The sequence below is a fragment of the Protobothrops mucrosquamatus genome, unplaced genomic scaffold (genome assembly GCF_001527695.2).
Source record: "Protobothrops mucrosquamatus isolate PMUCROS unplaced genomic scaffold, P.Mucros_1.0 scaffold1014, whole genome shotgun sequence".
Taxonomy (NCBI): Eukaryota; Metazoa; Chordata; class Lepidosauria; order Squamata; family Viperidae; genus Protobothrops; species Protobothrops mucrosquamatus.
The window spans coordinates 156,019-175,992 of record NW_015387250.1 but is presented as its reverse complement, the minus strand read 5'-3'; the positions used below and the strand labels follow the sequence as shown (position 1 = coordinate 175,992).

At 38.3% G+C, this 19,974-nt stretch overlaps 1 long non-coding RNA gene across 1 annotated transcript; it reads left to right on the top strand.

The window, feature by feature from the left end:
* The first annotated feature begins 845 nt into the window (after positions 1–845).
* On the top strand, positions 846–14,486 carry LOC107290955. Its single transcript, XR_001548964.1, has 4 exons — positions 846–970; positions 10,252–10,400; positions 13,361–13,413; positions 14,330–14,486. It is a non-coding gene; the product is annotated as an uncharacterized LOC107290955 (long non-coding RNA).
* The last annotated feature ends 5,488 nt before the right edge of the window (positions 14,487–19,974 follow it).

Below are 19,974 nucleotides of genomic sequence, written 5' to 3'. Positions count from 1 at the left end.
CTCAGAGTTTATCTCCTATATTTCTGCTGCTAATTTCTATTTTAAATTTATTCAGATATTTTTAGATTTTTTTATTGCTTGTTGTTTTACATTATGCTACTTTTAATTTATTGTTTTACTATGTGGATTTTGGTCTGATCTGTATGCATTTGGCTTTTCTTTGCTTTCTAATGTATTATCTGGGGGGGGCTAGCAAATCTAGGCAATAAAAATAATTAATATTTTTGGGGAGGACTCTGCAGATGGAGTTTCAGGGGAGACTCTGCGCAAACAAATTGCATGCCTTGGCATGTTCTCAGCAATTGGAGAAGCTTTCCACCTTTGGCCCAGGGTATATTTTGGCCTTTCAGTTTGCAAAAGAGTCTGGATGGGGCTCAGAGCCAAAGGAATACCGGAGATCCCAGCATACATTAGCTATGATATGAGAGACGTTCTTCTAGTAAAACGCATAGTCATTAATCAGTCCAACTTCTATTCATGTTATTGGCACACCCCTAGGTCAATTCCCATGGGCACTCATGAAACATTTATCCCATGAGATCAGACAGCATGAATAATCACAGGAATCTGGCTTTAAGTGAAGCTATGGCAGGGTTGTCAATCAGTACTATGTCAGGACACTAAATTAAAGGTCATGCGATATGCGATGTTAACTTTTCCCTCCCCCAAATATTCTGGATCCAGTTATGAATTTTCAGCTGGGAAAAATGTGTTAAATCTACCACATACGTGCATGTGGGCCTACACAGCATGTGTAAAATGTCCCTCTGGTTAATGTAATTGAAAGTAACCCCTAAAACAGGTGTTAATGGTCCTTTCCCAATCTCAAAGGAGGGGAAGAGCACAGTGGTAACAGGCAACAACCTGAACCCAGCTCCTCTGAGTTCAGAAAGGAGATACCCTTTATATTGTGAATGATTTAACTTCCACAAAAGCAATTTGTTACCAAGAACTGGACCTTGAAATGCAGGTAAGAATAACAGAAACTTCATTTTCCCAGCCTTGTGCTTTCCAGATGTTTCAATCTAACAATTCCAGTCCTGGGAATGATGGGAACTGAATCCAACAGAAGAACATTAGAATGAGGAAGACTGCATTGGGTTCCTTGCCCCTGCCCAACCCACTCCCCCAACCTTTAGATTTAATTCCATATTTCTAGCTTCCTCAAATTTCTAGTCCTCCAAATGTGTTGGGATTACAGTTCCTAGACTGGCTTTCTTCAATGGAAGGTTAACATATTATGAGAAAATGTCTCATTTGACTTGCTTTTGTGTTTGTGGATGACCTACTATACTTTGATGATTTCATACTATGGTTTCTTTTCTTCCTATGTATTGCCTTAGTTGTCTTCCTTATCAGGATCCATACCTGTTGTTTATATTAACTTATCAGTCTCTGTTTTATTCCTCCTAAGGAGCTCCCATCTGGGTAGCCACACAATGTCAGCCCTACACATAGACCAGATCAGGAAAATAATTACACATAGATAATAGACCTACACTTTTTTTGAGATAGGCTACTATAAAAGAATCTGTTTTTCTTTCCTCTTATGAAGAAAGTGAGTATCTTTCTAATTCTATGTGTGACACTCTATGAAAGTGAAAGTTGGACTTTGAAGAAGCAGAATAGGAAGAGTGTTGATGCCTTTGAACTTTGGTGTTTAAGAAGACTTCTGAAAAGGTCATGGATAGAGAAAGAAAACAAATTGATCATCAAACAAATCAACCCAAAATTCTCACTTGAGGCACAAATGATGAGACACAAATTATCCCACTTTGGACCTGTCTTTCTAGAGAAGACTATATTTCTGGAAAAGGTTGAGGGAAAGAGAAGAAGACTATGACCAGGAGCAAGGTAGGATGGAGTCATTAATAGTGATCAGTAGCAATGAGTGCACTGTTGGAAGACACTGAAAAATCAAATTAGGGTCTGGTCATCGTGATCTGGCTACCAGATCATTATGGAGAAAATCTAGCTAAGTGGTCATTAAGAATCAGCACCAACTGAATAGGTGAAGAGGAGGAGAGGAGAAGGAGGTGAAGGAGGAGGAGGAAGAAGATCAAATAAAAAACACTCTGTGTGTTTTCACTCAGGAAAAAGAGTCAAAAGGAAGTGACCTTAGAATAGCAAATGCTTAGACAAAGACAGGCAGAGAATAATAGACAAAGAGAGGACCCAAATTGGTAAATTTTAAATAACGCTCTATTCTCTTTAGGTGGTTGGCAGATTATTTATTCATTAATTGATTTGTATTTGTATACATAGCTGCTCATCTCAGATGAAAGTGACTCTGTTTTTGTTTATATTTGTGTCTGATTCTTGGATAGCCCTGCAGTTTTCTTGGCAAGGAAGCACTTAATTAAAAACAACAACAAATACATAAAAAAACATTCTCAATTTAAAAAAACCAAACTACCGGCTCAGAAATTTGATCAGGCTGTCACAGTTTTTATTTTGTTGTTTACTTCTTTTTCTTCTTATCTGCTAACTAACATTATTCAACAGAAGAATCCTTCGCATGTGTGTGTGTGTAGAAATTATCTCCTTAGTTTCAAGTCTCTGGTTTCTCTTCCAAACTGAAAAGCACTCACTATCCCAAGTTGGCTATTGGATGAAACGATAGCTAAATCTCATTGCTGTGATGCAGATGCTGCTGTCCTCCTATACAATATGCGTGTGGGGGGTCAACATGACTTTTTCTTTGGCTTATAAACACGCTTGGGGCATGTTCCCTTTGTCCATTATTAAAATGGAATGCTTCAAGTAGCTGGATTTTTGCTGGCTCTGACTTACAGTAACGGCAGACACATTGGTGAACATCTGAAATTAAGTCATTGTGTCTGAAAGTGAAAGGTTTAGCAGTCGTATCAATTTATGTGCCCGGCAGTTTTATAATTTAGGAGGCTCCTCTTGTAAAAGGCTTTAAACCCATCTGCAAAAATAGGCTTCTTAGTCCCTTGAGTCCAGCCTAGGATTAGAAGTTTGCAGTTTATGACTCATACCTCCTAATTCAAACTGGTTTGATTGCCATGTCTCAATTTCACATTCTTTACACTTCCCTGTTTAGCTGCTTTTCTCTCTCTCTTTTACTCTTTTACTGTTTACTTTTATAAAGTTTATATCCCACCTTTCTAGGTGTTTCATGAAATACATAAAGATGCCCAGACCCATCTTCTCTCTTCAGTTATGGTGTGTATTCAGCCACAAAAATAAACTTCAATATAATTCTAAATTTACCTGCAGTAGGTTTGTGTTAAGGACTTTATCATTATATAATCCTGTTTGCTGCCAAAAAAAGCCAACACAGTGCTGGGCTGCATTAACAGAGGGATAGAATCAAGATCACGTGAAGTATTAATACCACTTTACAATGCCTTGGTAAGGCCATACTTGGAATACTGCGTTCAGTTTTGCTCACCATAATGTAAAAAATATGTTGAGACTCTAGAAAGAGTACAGAGAAGAGCAACAAAGATGATTAGGGGACTGGAGGCTAAAACATATAAGGAACGGTTGCTGGAATTGGGTATGTCTAGTTTAACAAAGAGAAGGACGAGGGGGGACATGATAGCAGTGTTCCAATATCTCAGGGGCTGCCACAAAGAAGAGGGAGTCAAGCTATTTTCCATGGCGCCTGAAGGCAGGACAAGAAGCAACGGATGGAAACTGATCAAGGAGAGAAGCAACTTAGAACTAAGGAGAAACTTCCTGACAGAACAATTAACCAGTGGAATAACCTGCCTCCAGAAACAGTGAATGCTCCAACACTGGAAGATTTTAAGAAGAGACTGGACAGCCATTTGTCTGAAATGGTGTAGGGTTCCTGCCTGAGCAGGGAGTTGGACTCGATGACCTGCAAGGTCCCTTCCAACTTTATTATTACTACTACTACTACTACTACTACTACTACTACTACTACTATTATTATTATTATTATTATTATTATTATTATTATTATTATTATTATTATTATTATTATTATTATTATTATTATTATTATTGAATTACGAATACCAAATGGAGCCTGAAGAAGCACAAACCAGATATGTCATTAATTGCACAAATATAATCTCAACTTTTGTTTTTGAAGTTTAAGTAACAGCGCAGAGACACCATTACTATACTCTGTTAGGAGCGTTAGAAAGTTCAGGTGGAACCATCTGCTTCCTGAAAGATATTAGCATTGCTGGTGCCTAAAAAATTCCCTCCTAGGGCTAATAGCAGAGTGAACAGAATCTGGTATTAGAACACTAGAATGGGGAGAAATGGTTAAACCTACTGTTTCTAGCTGTAGTCCTGAATGTGACTGAGCCCTGTGGCTATTTAAATGCTAACCACAGAGCACATTTATTGAATTAATATAGTTACTATTTATTACATATAGTTACACTGCCATTAACTATGCAATTAATCTCATTCACAGCTTAGTAACATAGTTACATCCTTCAGATAAATTAGGGAAAGCCCTATTGAAGGCATTATTAAAGGCAAAGGAAATATGCATTTAGAACAGGGGTGTCAAACTCAATTTCATTGAGGACCACATCAGCATTGCGGTTGCCCTCAGGGGGCCGGGTGGGTGTGGCCAGGGTTGGTGCGGCCTACTGGGTGGGTGTGGATGGAGTGGGTGTGGCCAGGGTGGGCGTGGCCAGCTCTATATCATTCGCGTCAAGGTTTGCTGATAGGCTGGAAAAATTGAGCTCCAAAAATTGAGTGATTGTTCATTAATATTTCTAAGACAGAAATGTAAAAGAAGTATTAACCTGATACAATTTAGTGTAAAAAAAAGTCTAAATTCACATAAAAATTGATAGGATCTGTGTTGGAGGTAACTAACCAGGAAAAGAGAGGCCTCAGTCAAAATGGTGATTTAGTGTACAACTGTTGTTAAAAACTCATGGATGCCATCATTGCAAAAGAAACTGGAACTAAAACTGCCAATATGATAGTTTATTTATATACATCATTTATATCCCACCACAAACATATAGAGTCTCAGTGGCTCACATCATAAAGAACAATAACAACAATAAACTTTACAATATATAAACCTACAATAAAAAAAATGAACAAAACTACATTCCAGGCAGCATTTGGCGTCATCCTCAAATGCCAATTTGCAATAGATCCCTTTTAAGAAGCTTCCAGAAAGCAAATAGAGTTTGGGCCAAATCTGCTTGTCATGAGGGGCTATTATGGTGTGCCTACTCTTAGAGATTTATGCAAAATTCTGGTTACAAATTATTCAAAAAGTATACAGATCTGATCAAGATACAGCAAATGGCTTTTTTGTTTGAGGGGTCCATGGTGTTCTCTGAGCTTAGTTATTTTCTTGCAGATGTTTCATTACCCAAACTAGGCAACATCATCAGTCCTAGTATAGGGGTTAAGAAAAGTCTGCAAGAAAACAACTAAGCTCAGAGAGCACCAAGGACCTCTAGTTTTAACCATGACCTACAAATATTCTCCTTTATTAGCTTTGTAGCTTAGAGAAAAGTTAAGTAAAAGAATATGATGGATCTTTCTCAGGCATGACTCCATGTCTCTGGAAGAACATTCCTCCAAGGATTAGACTGGTTCCCACCATATTCCAGAATGGCACAGTGGTTAGAATGCAATACTGCAGGCTAACTCACTGCTCACTCCAGGAGTTCAGTTCTGAATGGCTCAAGGTTCACTCAGCCTTTCATCCTTCTGAGGTCAGTAAAATGAGGGCCCACACTGTTGGGGGCAATAGGCTGACTCTATAAACCACTTAGAGATGGTTGTAAAGCACTGTGAAGCAGTATATAAGTCTAAGTGCTATTGCTATTTTAAGAGTAGATTTATGTTAAAGGAGGATTGTATTGCTCTGTATTTGGGTGTTGTTGCTGTTCCTCAGGGCATAGTAGTATTGTTTTGTTTCCATTTTGTCACTGATGTTATTTTAATACCATTACTGTAAGTCACTTGAAGTTCTATTTGGATTAGAGTGACATACCAGTTGCAGGGAATAAATAAATATAAAATTATGCACACCAAAACCAACGTGGGCTAGGTTCTCTCAAGATTTCAGTAATCTTGTGGGACCTGGCATCAGAACAGCAAAATCTCCTGAGACCTTCCTGAAATCTCACGGTAGTCTCATTCAGTTTTTAAAATATCTAGACAATTACTGTATTGTGCAAGTCCAAAGGAGTCCTGAGCTAGAAAAGTTGTCAGTCTCTAAAGTTGACAAAATCAAGATGTGATAATGATTACTAAACTGAATGTGTTCAAAAGTAGATTAGAGAAATCAGGGCATACAAGATTGTAACAGGCTACTGCTTATGCTTCTCAGTAAGATGGTACAATTGTACTTATATCCTACAGATGGTTGATCAAATAACAGCAGATCCCACCTCCCCCCACTCCACCCCCTGCCCTCCCCATGTATCCTTAGGTTTTAATGTTTGATTTTAATTATTTATGTTTCAATTGTATATGTATAGACATATCTTTATGACTGTAAGCTCCTCAGAGTTATCCTATGGTAAGATGACCAATACATTTGATAAACAAACAAACAAACAAACAAATACAATAAATACAATAAATAAATAGATAAACAAAAATAAATAAATAAATAAATGGGCTTTTCTTAGGTCTTTGGTTGGCCATCATGATCTAATGTACTTGTTTCTTTCTTATGATCTTATTTCTAACTGGCATTACATTCAGCCTTCAGGCAGTGAAACAGAAGCACAAAGAATAGCTGGGAAGTACTGGCCAAGACTGTGCTATGACAATTGTGAAGAAGTGACTCAGAGAAAGATGGGAATGTTGAGCCATTACAGAAAAAATATATATGGGAAAGTAGAAAGTGAGAGAAAGAAACTCCAAATAACTTTATCTTACTTTGTGTTATGTATAAGTTGAAGTAGAATCACATTCCAAGCAATTCCTGTTTCTTGACCTTGTCTGGCCAAAGAGGAAACCCTGCAGCACAGGTAAGGCATAGATTCTTAACTACATGAATCTATCAGCAGGAACATTGAATTAACATTGTGAATAAATGTGAGAAGACTTGATAAGACTATGAGATAAAACCACAAATCCTGTACAACAAATCTTGAGAACCTGGGCAATAGGAGGCTATTTTTCCTGAAATAAAACACTCTCCTGCTGACAATAATGGAAATTGTGTTAAAACCATAATTTAATAACAAAGAGATTAAAAGTATGGCATTGGGCAAGAGTATTTTATATATAGTCCACATATGTTTTCACCCTTGTCCGAATATAAGCAGAAAGTCAGGAAGGAGGCATTTAAACTCAGCTGTTGCTCCTTCCACCATCAGCATTTTTGCTGCCTGCAGGATGATCCCTTCCTTCACTTGCACACACAACAGCCTGATTCATCCCACAATGCCAGCATTTGTGTCTGGTTTTTGGATTTCATTAGTCATCTCAGAAGTATTTAAACTTGTGGTGAGCACTTACAAGTGCTATAGCAAAAAAAGAAAGAAAAAAGATGAATAACAGCGAGACAATAGATTTGCCAGCAAGGCTAATGAGACATAATCACCAAAGTAAGGGGAAGAATAGATATGTGTATATGTGTGCACGTTACATAAATATGTAAAATCGTCTCAGATCCACATAATAAGATACCAGCTAAAGCAGGGGTAGTCAACCTTGGCTCTTTAAAGTCCACGAGTCATAAAAGAGCCAAGGTTGACTACCCCTGAGCTAAAGACTACTTTTATTCCAAATGTGCCTATTCTATAGGTAGTCCTCGAATTACAACAATTCGCTTAATGACCAAAGTTACAACATCATTGAAAAAAAATGACTTATGACTATTTTTCACACTTATAACCGTTGCAGCATCCCTATGGTCACATGATCAAAATTCGGACGCTTGGCAATTGACTCATATTTATGACGGTTTGCAGTGTCCCTGGGTCACATGATCCCCTTTTGTGACCTTCTGACAAGCAAAGTCAATGGGGAAGCCAGATTTACTTGTGTTAAATTGTGTTAACAAATGCAGTGATTTACTTAACAACTGTGGCAAGAAAGATCATAAAATGGGCAAAGCTCACTTAACAAATATCTCACGTAGCAACAGAAATTTGGGGCTCACTTGTGGTTGTATGCCGAGGACTACCTATATGTAAGTTTTAACATATTTAACATATCTGGCCCCCTTTCTGAATTTCATTGCATATAGGCCTGCCATGAAAGATAGTCAGAAATTGTGAATGTTTCAGAGTATGGGGATTCGTTTGCTGCTGCAGCTGCATATTTTCCAGAATTTCCCATGCACAGGGACACTCTTGGTTACTTGTAAGTACAAACAGTGCTGGAGGGCTAGCACAAGAGGCCTTCTCCCAGGGTGCAGGCAGGCTATAAGGATCTCTGCTGATTGCAAGAGAAATCTCGCTTTGCAGTGTTTGCTCTGTGATTTGATGCGCAAGGGAGAAGACGGGGGAGGGGAGGGGGGGAGGAGACGATGCAGGAATGTCTTTCTGTCAGGAAAGTGATGTAGATTGGGCAAAGAATCCAGGAAGCAACACATGGATGTTAATATTGGGGAGGGAGAGGAAGATTGCTTAGCCCTGAAAGACCTTTGTTTTGATTCACCAGACTTTTTGTAGGCTCCTAATATGAACAATTGCGGCATTTGGAACTAGCTTCATAAATGGGTTCTGGCTTCTTCATCCAGGCAGCTGACAGGGTCCCACCAGAGCAACTGCTGATGCCACTTATGGGCCGGCTGCGTCAGATGGCTGAGCACAGAAGACTCTTGCTCTTTTAATTGCCTGATATAGCATTGCTGTGGGACACTATGAGCGGCTAGAGATAGACTGTAACATTCCTGCTGACAGTTACGTCCAACTGGGCTGTTCACAGCATACTGAAGTGGCACTACTTTATAGTGGGAACCTGAGCTTTCTTGTAAACACTAATTTTAACAGAATACAAACTTAAGATTTGAATGGAGATAATTATAAAATGTAAACACTTTCTTGAGTGTCCTGGTGCCTATATGCACATCCATATCATTCACTTTGGCAAAAATGCAGAAGTTATTTGCTTATTGCCTTCTTTCGGGATGAGTTGTCAACTCCCTAGTCCAGTGTTTTTCAACCTTGACAACTTTAAGACATGTGGACCAACTCCTAGAATTCCCCAGCCAGGCTGCCCTAGTCTAATCTCTAATCTTGGAATTTTTTAGTAGCCACCCTTTTGGACAGGGCTGGATAGGTGCTGCCATCTACTGCAGACAGCATCTTGTTTCTCTTCATTTTGCACTTCTTTGTGAGTTTGTGTGTTTAAAACTGAATCAGCCATAGAAACAGAGTACATAAAAAGATATGTTACTCTGGAACCTTTTAGAATTTAGGCTCAATCTTTGGGGTAAAGGTGAGTTAATCCCACACTTAGCAGCTTCCATGGCACAGTTGCTTGGAACCAAAGTGTGAACTGGATCTATTTGGAGTTCATTCAAACCTTTTGATTTGGTTAGCTGACACTTTTTTAATGTTTGCTAAAACACCATTTCCATTCATTTAGCTGTGCCGTTGAATCTTGAAATCTATAGCAAAGGAAATTCTTACAACAAGGTTCATCATAAAGGTGCACATCCATACAAGAGGAAATTGATCAAGCTCATAGATATAGTTGTGATGTTTGAAATACCCAGGTGGCCTTTCAACAGTTTCTGTCTAATTTCTGGGCACAGATTAAATAGATGATTTCTCTGAATAGAGAAGGAGAAATTTTCAACCATTTCTTAAGCACAGGAAGTCTCCCCTATAGTGGTTCCAGCAGCACCACTAAGAAGAAAGTACTATGAAAGTCACTTTTCTCCCCTGTCTTCCCTTAGGATTTAGTGGTAGGAAGAGAAGTCAAGGTTGTTATCAGCTAAGGGATGATTATAGAATGAAAAGAGGACATTCTTGCCCACACCCTGGCTATCTGGTAAGAAAATCAGCATAAGAAGACCACATCTAGCCAAGAACATTTTACCCCAAAATCTCTTATTTTATGTGTACCCATAAAAATATGCAGGATAATATCTAATAATTCAGAACATAATATAAGGTTTTAGCTGGTTATGGCATTGCAATAAGTATATGGTTGGATAAATTTAGGAGGACTAGAAGCAAGACACATACCAGGAAAACACAAATAATAGGTCATTTCTGTCAAAATAATTGTTTTCAGAATCTGTGGATGAAATGTGGAGAATCTTCTGCTGAAATGTCTTCTTTTCTATTACAGTTTCACGAATCAACTAGGAAAATGCTATGGACAATGCTGACCTCTGCAGAATGACAGTGGGAAACCAGCTGTGAAGCCACTGCTACTAGCCCATTATCTGGCCTTTGTCATGTGCTCTACAACAATTACATCTATATTCTTTAAAGGAGGTATTAAAACAATTATAAAGTGTCATTTCATTTATGATCTACAGTGTGCCGGGATCAGAGGAGTAAGTCTCTGCATCCTTCTCACAACCAAAATTTGTAGTTCAGAGACCCCATTTTTTTTCTCCCTCACAGATGAGTTTCAATAACAGAAAAAGTGAATGATATGATGGGAAGATGCATAAAATATGGGAGAGAGGGTCATATGGTTCCCAACAACTTTCTTTGGCATGCTGCTTCCATAATAAAAGCCTCATCTGGAAGCACTCTCTGAAGACTGGCTGGTGGGGAACATGAATGGGAAATTGTTACAATCTTCATGTCCCAGTGACATCTACTTGATCATTGTGGGAACTGAATGCTGAGATAAACATCCCACTTAATCCAGGAAGAGCATTTTTATATTTATTCCCTGAGAGCCTCAGTTTGAGATGTATCCATTCCAGTACTGAGATGGCTTTGTACTGATGGACATCTTAGACCAGGGGGGCACAACCCACTGGCCTCAGACTTCTAGTGGTGACCAAGAGGTTATGAAAATTATACTATGTAAATTCACTTGCAAAAGGGCAAGTAGCAAAAGTCTGATTTTTCAAAATAAAAGCAAAGTAAATGTATGCAACTATTTAAATAAACTTAATTTATATATTAATTTGCTATGACAGTTCCACCCGCTTTAACATTCTGTCATCAGACTTTGAAGAATTGCCCACTCAAAACCTAGCAAACTTAATTTATATGCAAATAGCATGTTATTCGTAGTCTTTTTTTTTTTTTTTGCTTTAGGGGAATCATAAAGATATTCTGGTTCAGCCTTCCTCAACCTGAGTATATTTCTGTGAATATTTTGATTTCCAGAATTCTCATCCATGGTCAAAAATTAAAAATCTTTTAAATGTATACATGGGAGCCTCCAGAAGTTCCTGATTGTGTGCCATGTAACTTTTTGGCCCATCAGTTTTGTAGAGGTTCTGGTTAAAGTCAGGCCTCCAGGTGTGGTAGACAGTGATATAAAATTGATATAAAATTGATTTGAAGGCACAAATATATATGCAGACTGTCTAAACCAGGGCTTTTCAACCTTTTCACCCATTGTACCACTTTTAGGATATGGCAATATCCGAGTACCACCAGTCGCCTAGCAAGGTGTCAAAAACTTGATGACCCCAAAAAAAAAAAAAGGAAAACAGTGATCAAGTACAGGTAGTCCTTGACTTACAACAGTTCGCTTAGTGACTGTTTGAAGTTACAATGGCACTGAAAAAAGTGCCCCCAAGGCACAGCCGAGCAAGACACCTGCCTGCCCACCAGGCAGCGCTCTCATTCCCCTCCCCCGCTACCACTTTTCTAGGATGGTCGCGTACCACCTGCCAGGTGCCAATGTACCACAGGTGGTACCCGTACCACTGGTTGAAAAGCCCTGGTCTAAATAAGTCTCTGCAGTTTTTCTGGCAATGTTTCAGAAATGGTTTGCCATCGCCATCTTCTTTTTAGCACAAGCTCACCTGGTTTCTAGCCCTGTGCCTTGACCACTACCCTACACTTGCTCTTATACATCACTGCCCAAAATAGAAAGATTTAGCCACCGGAATGTTTTTATTCAGGGAATGGGAAAGGATGGCACCTTGATCTTTCCCTGAGCCTGCCCAGAGCCAGTGGTCTTCCAGGGGCTCTTTCCCCTTACGTTGCAACTGCACTTCTACTTTGTTCCCCTTGTGCACTTTCTTCATAAGCATTGCTCTGGACCCTGAAATCTGAGTCTTTGCTTAGTCCGATTTTCACTCTCCACACTCTTCACTCAGAGTGGCTGCTGCACTTCACCTCACAACAAGGACAACCTGGGACCGTCTTGGACATGTGCATCTTCTTTTCTTTCATGATAGATCATGTAAAGTTGTTTGGATAAAGACAGACATAGGTAACAGGGGAACAAAGTAGATGGACAATTTCAACCAAGACCAGGAGTGAGCTAACATATCTGCTGGCTTGACTTAATAGGTCTGTGAAAAACCTGATTTGTTCTCTTAGCCTGACTTCATCATACTCAAGAAACTCCAGTATTCAGCAGTGGGCCAAACCAGAATCTTCTCCTTTGTTTGTCTTGGCCTACCATGCTTCTTTATAAAGAAAATGGTCAAAGTGAAGTACTTCCCCTGTGTATTTTGACAGGAAGCCTCAGTAATATGTTTTCCTTTTATTGTATATCTTGCTCTTTTTCTTCAGCCCTGTTCAAATATTTTCTAGCACAATGACATATTTATTAACCCGCCACTCACTCCATGAGGCAAGGCTTTGATTGGCTTTTGGTAAAGGGTTCCTGAAAAGCGGAGGTTGCCCCCACCCCTGCTGTCTCCAATAAGAGTTAATATTATTACTGCTATTTGTGTCAAACGCTGGAGAACAAGCACTTTTAAAAATGGGGCCCGTTTATTTAAAACAGCTGGGCAAAAGAACATGAAGGCCCAGCTAGAGTCGTCAGGTCAGAGGTCAGGGGTAACACCAATCTCTGCAGAACTTTGAAGCTGACATTTTACAGATTATATGTGGCTCACTGCACAGTGGGCATGGCGTATATATGAGGCTGAGGACTCCTGATTTGTCCTTTGGATTTTTATGAGTCCACAACATTGTTCTTTGAAGCAGCGCATACGGGAAAAATAATACTAATACTAATAAAAAGTTGCTTCAATGCTATTAAGCTATTTAAAGTAAATCAAGTGAGAGCTTCCTGGAAAGATGGCTGCACTATGAGATAATGTTTTAGTTCTTCCCCTTCTTTAAAGCTTTCCTTTTTTTCCCATTGATCCTTTGCTTTCCCATCCAATACAACATTCTTCTTTGTTCTGCCTTCTACATATATTAGGGTTTTAATAATAATAATAAAAACCTGAGATTGTTGGGATGTACATTTGAATCCCACCATGCTTTTTTTTCTGACTGCATTCTGTTATTGCTTTCCCCAGGATGACCTACAAGACCTTGCCAGCTTCAATCTTTTGGGCAGCCATCGACTAAGGTGAGTGCACAAAGAAAAAATGATGTAATGCAAATAGAAACATTGGGATTGATGGTTTTGGGGAGAAGACTTTTCCCCTTCTCCTTCCACATGTTAAACCTATTTAATAGCACGTAATTGCATTTTATTTTTTTTGGCTTACTACCAAAACATGATGAGAAGCTACATTTTTGCTTTGAGGGAGCTCTGGAGAGCCATCAACAACCCAAGAGTTGTTGTAATCATTGCACAAAACAGACATAGACTGATGATTATGCACCCAGATAACACCTCCACCTCCCATACTTACTTAATTTTGGACATATGTTTTGCTTACCTGGTGAATATCAATATTTCCAGGAGTACATTTTTCTGGGATTGTATTTCTCTGTTTGATAAGCATTCCAACCATCTTTTAATCCAAGTCACTAATAATATCAAAGAACATACCGGTAGGTTGAATCCTAACATTGTAGGACCCTAGTTGATACCTTACCCTTCTTTGATAAGGAATATTGGTGAGCTTTCTTTGAGCATGACTTTTGCATCAGCCTTTTATTCGCTTGTCATGCCTCAACCTCCATAACAAAGAAAGAAGTATCTGAACAAGCTTTTTGATCCACATATGTGGAAGAGCACACAGCTGATTTGGTAACCTCTTAGAACCAAGCGGTGATTGGAAGGTGGAAAGTTCTCTGTGACTCCCTTGTCTTGGATAGATCACATCCTGGTCAGTTTTTGAGCAATTTATACTTTTGCTGAGATGGTGGCACAATTAAAATAATCTGACCCAGGGACCTAATAGTTGGAACTAGGAGTTTTCCATCTTATTTATCAGTAATATTGATATAATCCAGGCTATCTTTGGAATACAGAGATAGCCAGGGTGATTGACACTATTGTTCCTAACTACTTTCTTATCTCTTATCTTTCACAGAGCTTATTCAGCCCATTGATTTAGTAGCAAGCTGAAAGTGATGAAGCTGAAAGGACAGCTGGAGCACAAATTTTATCCATTGGGAATGGATGAAATTAAGCATGGATTGAAGACTGTTTGGAGATCTGCTCTGCAGCAATGAAAGCAATAAACAGTACTTAATCACCATTGCACCTGGTGTGTGTTTTTTCATGTTGTGTGATATTTTCATTATTAGGTGATAGGGAGACATACAGAATAGCCTATGGCTCATTTTGTAACGTATGTAATGTATTCTTAACCAGGACTCCAGCACTGGACAGTTCATAGGAATATAATGTTATTAATTACCCCTTCTATGAATTTTATCTTTTTACCTTCACAATGATATGCATATAACTATGTGGAGATATAATAATTATAATATATTGCTTCCAGTTCTGTGTTATGGGAGGTGGGTGAGTGAGGATGTGTTCCCATGGTCTAAAGGAGCCATGTTCTCTGTTGAAGAAATGTAATAATAATAATAATGATGATAAAGTTGGAAGGGACCTTGGAGGTCATCTAGTCCAACCCCCTGCTCAGGCAGGAAACCCTATACCATTTCAGACAAATGGCTGTCCAGTTTCTTTTTAAAAACCTCCAGTGTTGGAGCATTCACCGCTTCTGGAGGCAGGTTGTTCCACTGGTTAATTGTTCTAATTGTCAGGAAGTTTCTCCTTAGTTCTAGGTTGCTTCTCTCCTTGATTAGTTTCCACCCATTGCTTCTCGTCCTGCCTTCAGGTGCTTTGGAAAATAGCTTGACTCCTCTTCTTTGTGGCAGCCCCTGAGATATTGGAACACTGCTATCATGTCCCCCCTCGTCCTTCTCTTCGTTAAACTAGACATACCCAATTCCAGCAACCGTTCCTTATATGTTTTAGTTTATATGTTTCCATTAACCCAAGAGATCTTTTTAATACACTAGCAAGTCTGAAACATTCAGATAAGTTGTCAAGAATGTGATGGACTTACAAATTCAGGTGCAACTGGATGATTTTGATTATCCAAACTCATTTCTATTTGGCTTTGCTTCCTTTTGTAGATGATCTGTGAATTAAACTGAACAGGGACAGTATAGCCACACTTCTACTGGATTTCTTGGCATCATTCAGTACCATTGACTATTGTATGGTCGTCTTCTGGATTATCTAGCAGAATTGGGCTGTAGAGGAATTATTCTATAATTGTTTTGGTCCTTTCTTTGAGGCAGATCCAGACGGTGGTGCTAAAGTACCACTTTCCACTACCTAGGGGATTAACCTATGGTGTTCCAGGGGTTTCCATTTTCTTTTTATGCTGTTCATAAAACCCCTTGGAGAGATCATAACAAATTTTTGGAGCAAGGTAACTGTCTACAGTTCTTTGCCTTCAAACGTCAAGGAGCAATCAGCATCTTTGTACATTGCTTAAATTTGATAGGCTGAATAAAGAAAAACAAGCTGAAATTAGACTTGACTTAAATTGAGATGTTATTAGTCATTAGTAAACTGGATTTGTTATTGGGGGCCTTTTATTAAAATAATAACTAAAATGATCTCCAACAGGGAGATGTGCCTACTCCAAGCAATGCATTTCTCAGCTGGATTCCCACTTTCTGTCCCCCATGTATTTCTTCCACTTTAACAAAAACCATTAAACTAATTCCAAATACACGTGAAGTTTTAGGAACTTTCATCTTCTTTAAAAGGGCAGAGTCAGAAAAAAGTAGTAAACGTAATAAACTGGTAGCCTGGCTAGCCATGGGGTTGGCTGAAGACACCATGGGTGGCTAAGCTGTATGAAAACCAGATGTAAAAACTTTGGCAGGGAGGGAAAAGAGCTACTCCTTCTGTTTATTGGGTAACAGAAAGCAATTAAAAAGTAATGGTTGTGCATTAAAGACATAACTCATAACAAGAAGAACTGAATTCGTTAGCCAGCTCAATAGAAATAGTACCTATTTTGGTTCAATAAAATTTATACATTGTTTAAAATATCACTGATTAACACAGGCTAATGCTGATCATTCTTCAATTGGCATGACATCAACAATTACATAGGTAAAGGATATTTCCAAGATTTATTAATGTAAACAAGGCTTCCAATGACCAATATCCAGACAAAATTATTTTTTTGCAATATTTTTATTACATCAGTAAAAGATAATACAAACTAATATCAAAATGAAGAAGAGAAGATAGGGGAAAAAAGAACAGAAAGTGCAGAAAAGAAAAAGAAAAAATCTATTTAAAAATATTATCCTCATATTCAAAAAAGAGAATGAAGATGACCCAGGAAACTATACACCTGGATATATAAATACTGGGTAAGATCTTTGAGCAGATTATCAAGCAACATGCTATTATTAACAGAAGCTAACCCTCATTTACCACAAACCAGTTGTGCCAAACTATGTTTATTTCCTTTGGATGTCATAGACTATCTGGATCTGAGTAAAGCATTTGACTGGGTGCCTTATAATAATTCTCCCTCATTAAATGGTGTGTGCTAAATAAAACTACTGTTAGATGAGCTCATAGTTGGCTGAATGACTGCACCCAAAGAGTGCTCATTAATGGCTCCTCATCAGCTTGAAAGGAAGTATCATGTAGAGTACCATAAGCCCTGTGCTGTTCAACATTTTTATCAATTACTTGGATGGAGTCAAAGAGATGCTTTAGAATTTGCAGAGGACAAAAAACTGGGAGGATGGAATCTAGATGCTTTAGAAGATGAATAAGATGGACTTTAACAATGTGAAATTTTGCTGTACAATTTTGCATCTGGGTAGAAAAAACATAAGGTACAAATATAGGATGGCAATAGAACATAAGGAAGGGATGAATGTCCTTGTTGAATCCAAGTTAAACATGAGCCATCACTGCAAAAAAAACAAACCCCTTCCTAATATCACAAATGACATTTTGGGATGGATTAACAGGACCATAGTATCCAGATTACAAGACATTATTATACCACTCTGTCCAGCTTTAGAATCCCTTTGGAATACCATGACTAAGTTGGAAAAGAATAGTGGCAGACTGGAGCATGTCCAAAGGATGGCTGCTAAGATAATGAGAGGTCTGGAAACCAAAGTCTGTAAGGAATGGTTAATTCCTGGATACATTTAGCCTACAAAAAAGCTGATATGACAGCAACCTTCAAATATTTGAAAAGTTTTCACACAGTAGCAGTCTTATTCTTTACTACGCTGAGACCAGGTCCAGATCACTGGGCCAAAAGTATAAGGAAAGCAGTTCAGGCTAGACATCAAAAGATGTTTCTGTCTGCACAAGCTATCAACCAATGGAACAGGCTGTACATGAAGTAATGAGTTATTCTTGTCTAGAGGTCTTTGTTCTTCCCCTTTCTCAGAGTTTTGCAGGCACACAACCTACCAATTTGATCCCTCTTTTATTTCATTAGTTAATTCATGCTTTTTACCATTTATTCCTCTTACATTTTAAGCCACTTTCCTCCATAATATGCTCCAGTCATCACCCACATGCTTTATTCTGTGGTTATAGTGAATTTTAGCTTAATTTGGTCAGTAGGTCACAAGTGCAATCTCAGTTTAGCTTTATCGTAAGCATGTTCACTCCATTCTATCTCTGGATCTTTAATATGGAGACTACCTTTCTCAAGATCTGTTTCAAAATCCAGTTAATAGTAGTTGACATTGAAGGTTTTGTTATGGAGTGACTCGTTTATTCATAATTTAAATGGCATGCCCAAGATTCAGAAAATCCACTAATAGTAAACAGAAAATATTTTATCAAGTTTATGCCAATGTATGAGTAAGTTCTGAGCTCTGCTTCTAAAAAGACAGAATTATGAAAGCAATATTGGCTATTTTCCAGTGTCTTATTTATACAAAGTTTCAAAATTGAACCAGTCATTAACCAGCCGTATCACATTATCCCCTTACTCCAGAAGGCAATTATATTTCTAATAAAAACTTCATTTTTGCAGAAAGCAAAATAATCCATAGACAGATGACAATTAGTACTATGTGTGGCTGTTCAGACATATAAGAAGCTGGAGACCAACTTCAGCACTGCATCATAATAAATGGTGAGAAATTTCTCAGAGGTGACAATTAGCCATTAGGTGCATTTCTGTTCTTACCAGCAGCTTTGGAAAACATCACCTGAATGCTGACTCATCTTTGAGAAACAACAGGGAGTCTTCCTTAACTTGGTGCCCTTCAGATCTTTTGTGAATGTCACTCCTAAGAATTCAAGGCACCACAACCAAATTAGGAAAGAGTGGACCAAAAGAGCATGATCCCCCATCATCACCATAACACTTTGAAAAATTTGATTGGAGAACAGAATGAATACCACTCCTGTGCCAAAAACTCTGACTTGCATTCCAGCATGTAGAATCCTGCAATGTGTCCCAGACAGGTCTCTCTGCTCTGTAAGTGAGCCCTTAGCATGCCAGAACCTCCAAATGGATGAGGCATGACTTTAAGAAGACACAGGAGACTTCAATAAACACTCTCCATCTGTTTTGACAATAGAAGTTGGGCAGCTGGCCCATATGACTATATTGGGCCTTCAAGATTTCATTGGTGGACTTAAGGCAGTTAGAAGTTCTTTTCTCCCTTGTTTGGTAGTTACAGAATTGGTCTAGAATTGTTAAAAAGACTTCCATGTCAATGTGAAAGTTGGGCTTTTTTCATCTCCAAAAATTGAGGGCCAATCATTGTTTCTTCTTCATGGAAAACTTTGGAAGAGTCTTCCTTGGTGCAATTTTTGTACCCAATACAATCCAATTTGCATGACTCTAGATTTTCTCAATATTCTTCTAAGAGTATAGCTTATATGGTTATTTCAGCGGGCAGGACTGGCCTAGGGGTATTTTAAATTGGCTTTTAAAATTTTTTTAGTATAAGCGGCCTATTGAATATCTATTTTTAATTACTTTTAAATTTTGTATTATATTGTATTATTGTTTTTAAGTTGGCTGTAAGCCGCCCTGAGTCCTCCGGGAGAAGGGCGGGGTATAAATTTAATAAAACTAAACTAAAACTAAACTAAACTAATCCCTGATTGATTGGTTTTTGGATTTTCAATGTTTTCCATCAACATGGTTGCTTTTGCTTTCTAAAATTATAAGAAGAGGTATAAAGAAGATATAATTTTTACAAATATTCCAGTAGATCATTTTACAAATGTGTTGTGTCATTGTTTATAACCAGTTTGTGTGATCTTCTTGCATGAGTATACGATCTACTGTTTATTCTGCTCCTTTGCACAAGCTGCCCTTTGAATCATTTGATGGTTTTTCAATTCTGCCCTTACATTTGTTTGAATAACTTGCTCTTGAGCAACCAAAATCAAGGTGTTCAGTTTCTTTTTTAATGATTTTTTATGCTTTAATATATGTGTGGATAATGTTGTGGTAGGACCAGGGGATAGTAGACTAGAAGACAAAGAATTAGAGAAGATCGCAATGTATCAAGATTATTCCTGCCTTTTTTACCTAATATTCCCGCCTCTTTCTTTCTCCACAGTAACAATCCTGTCTTTATACAAGTCCCTTCCAGGCAAACCCCCCCCCCCAATAACAGCATAAGGTAAACCAAATTGGAGTAGGTGACACTAAAGAAACTATGAGGGCTCCCAGACTGCAACTTT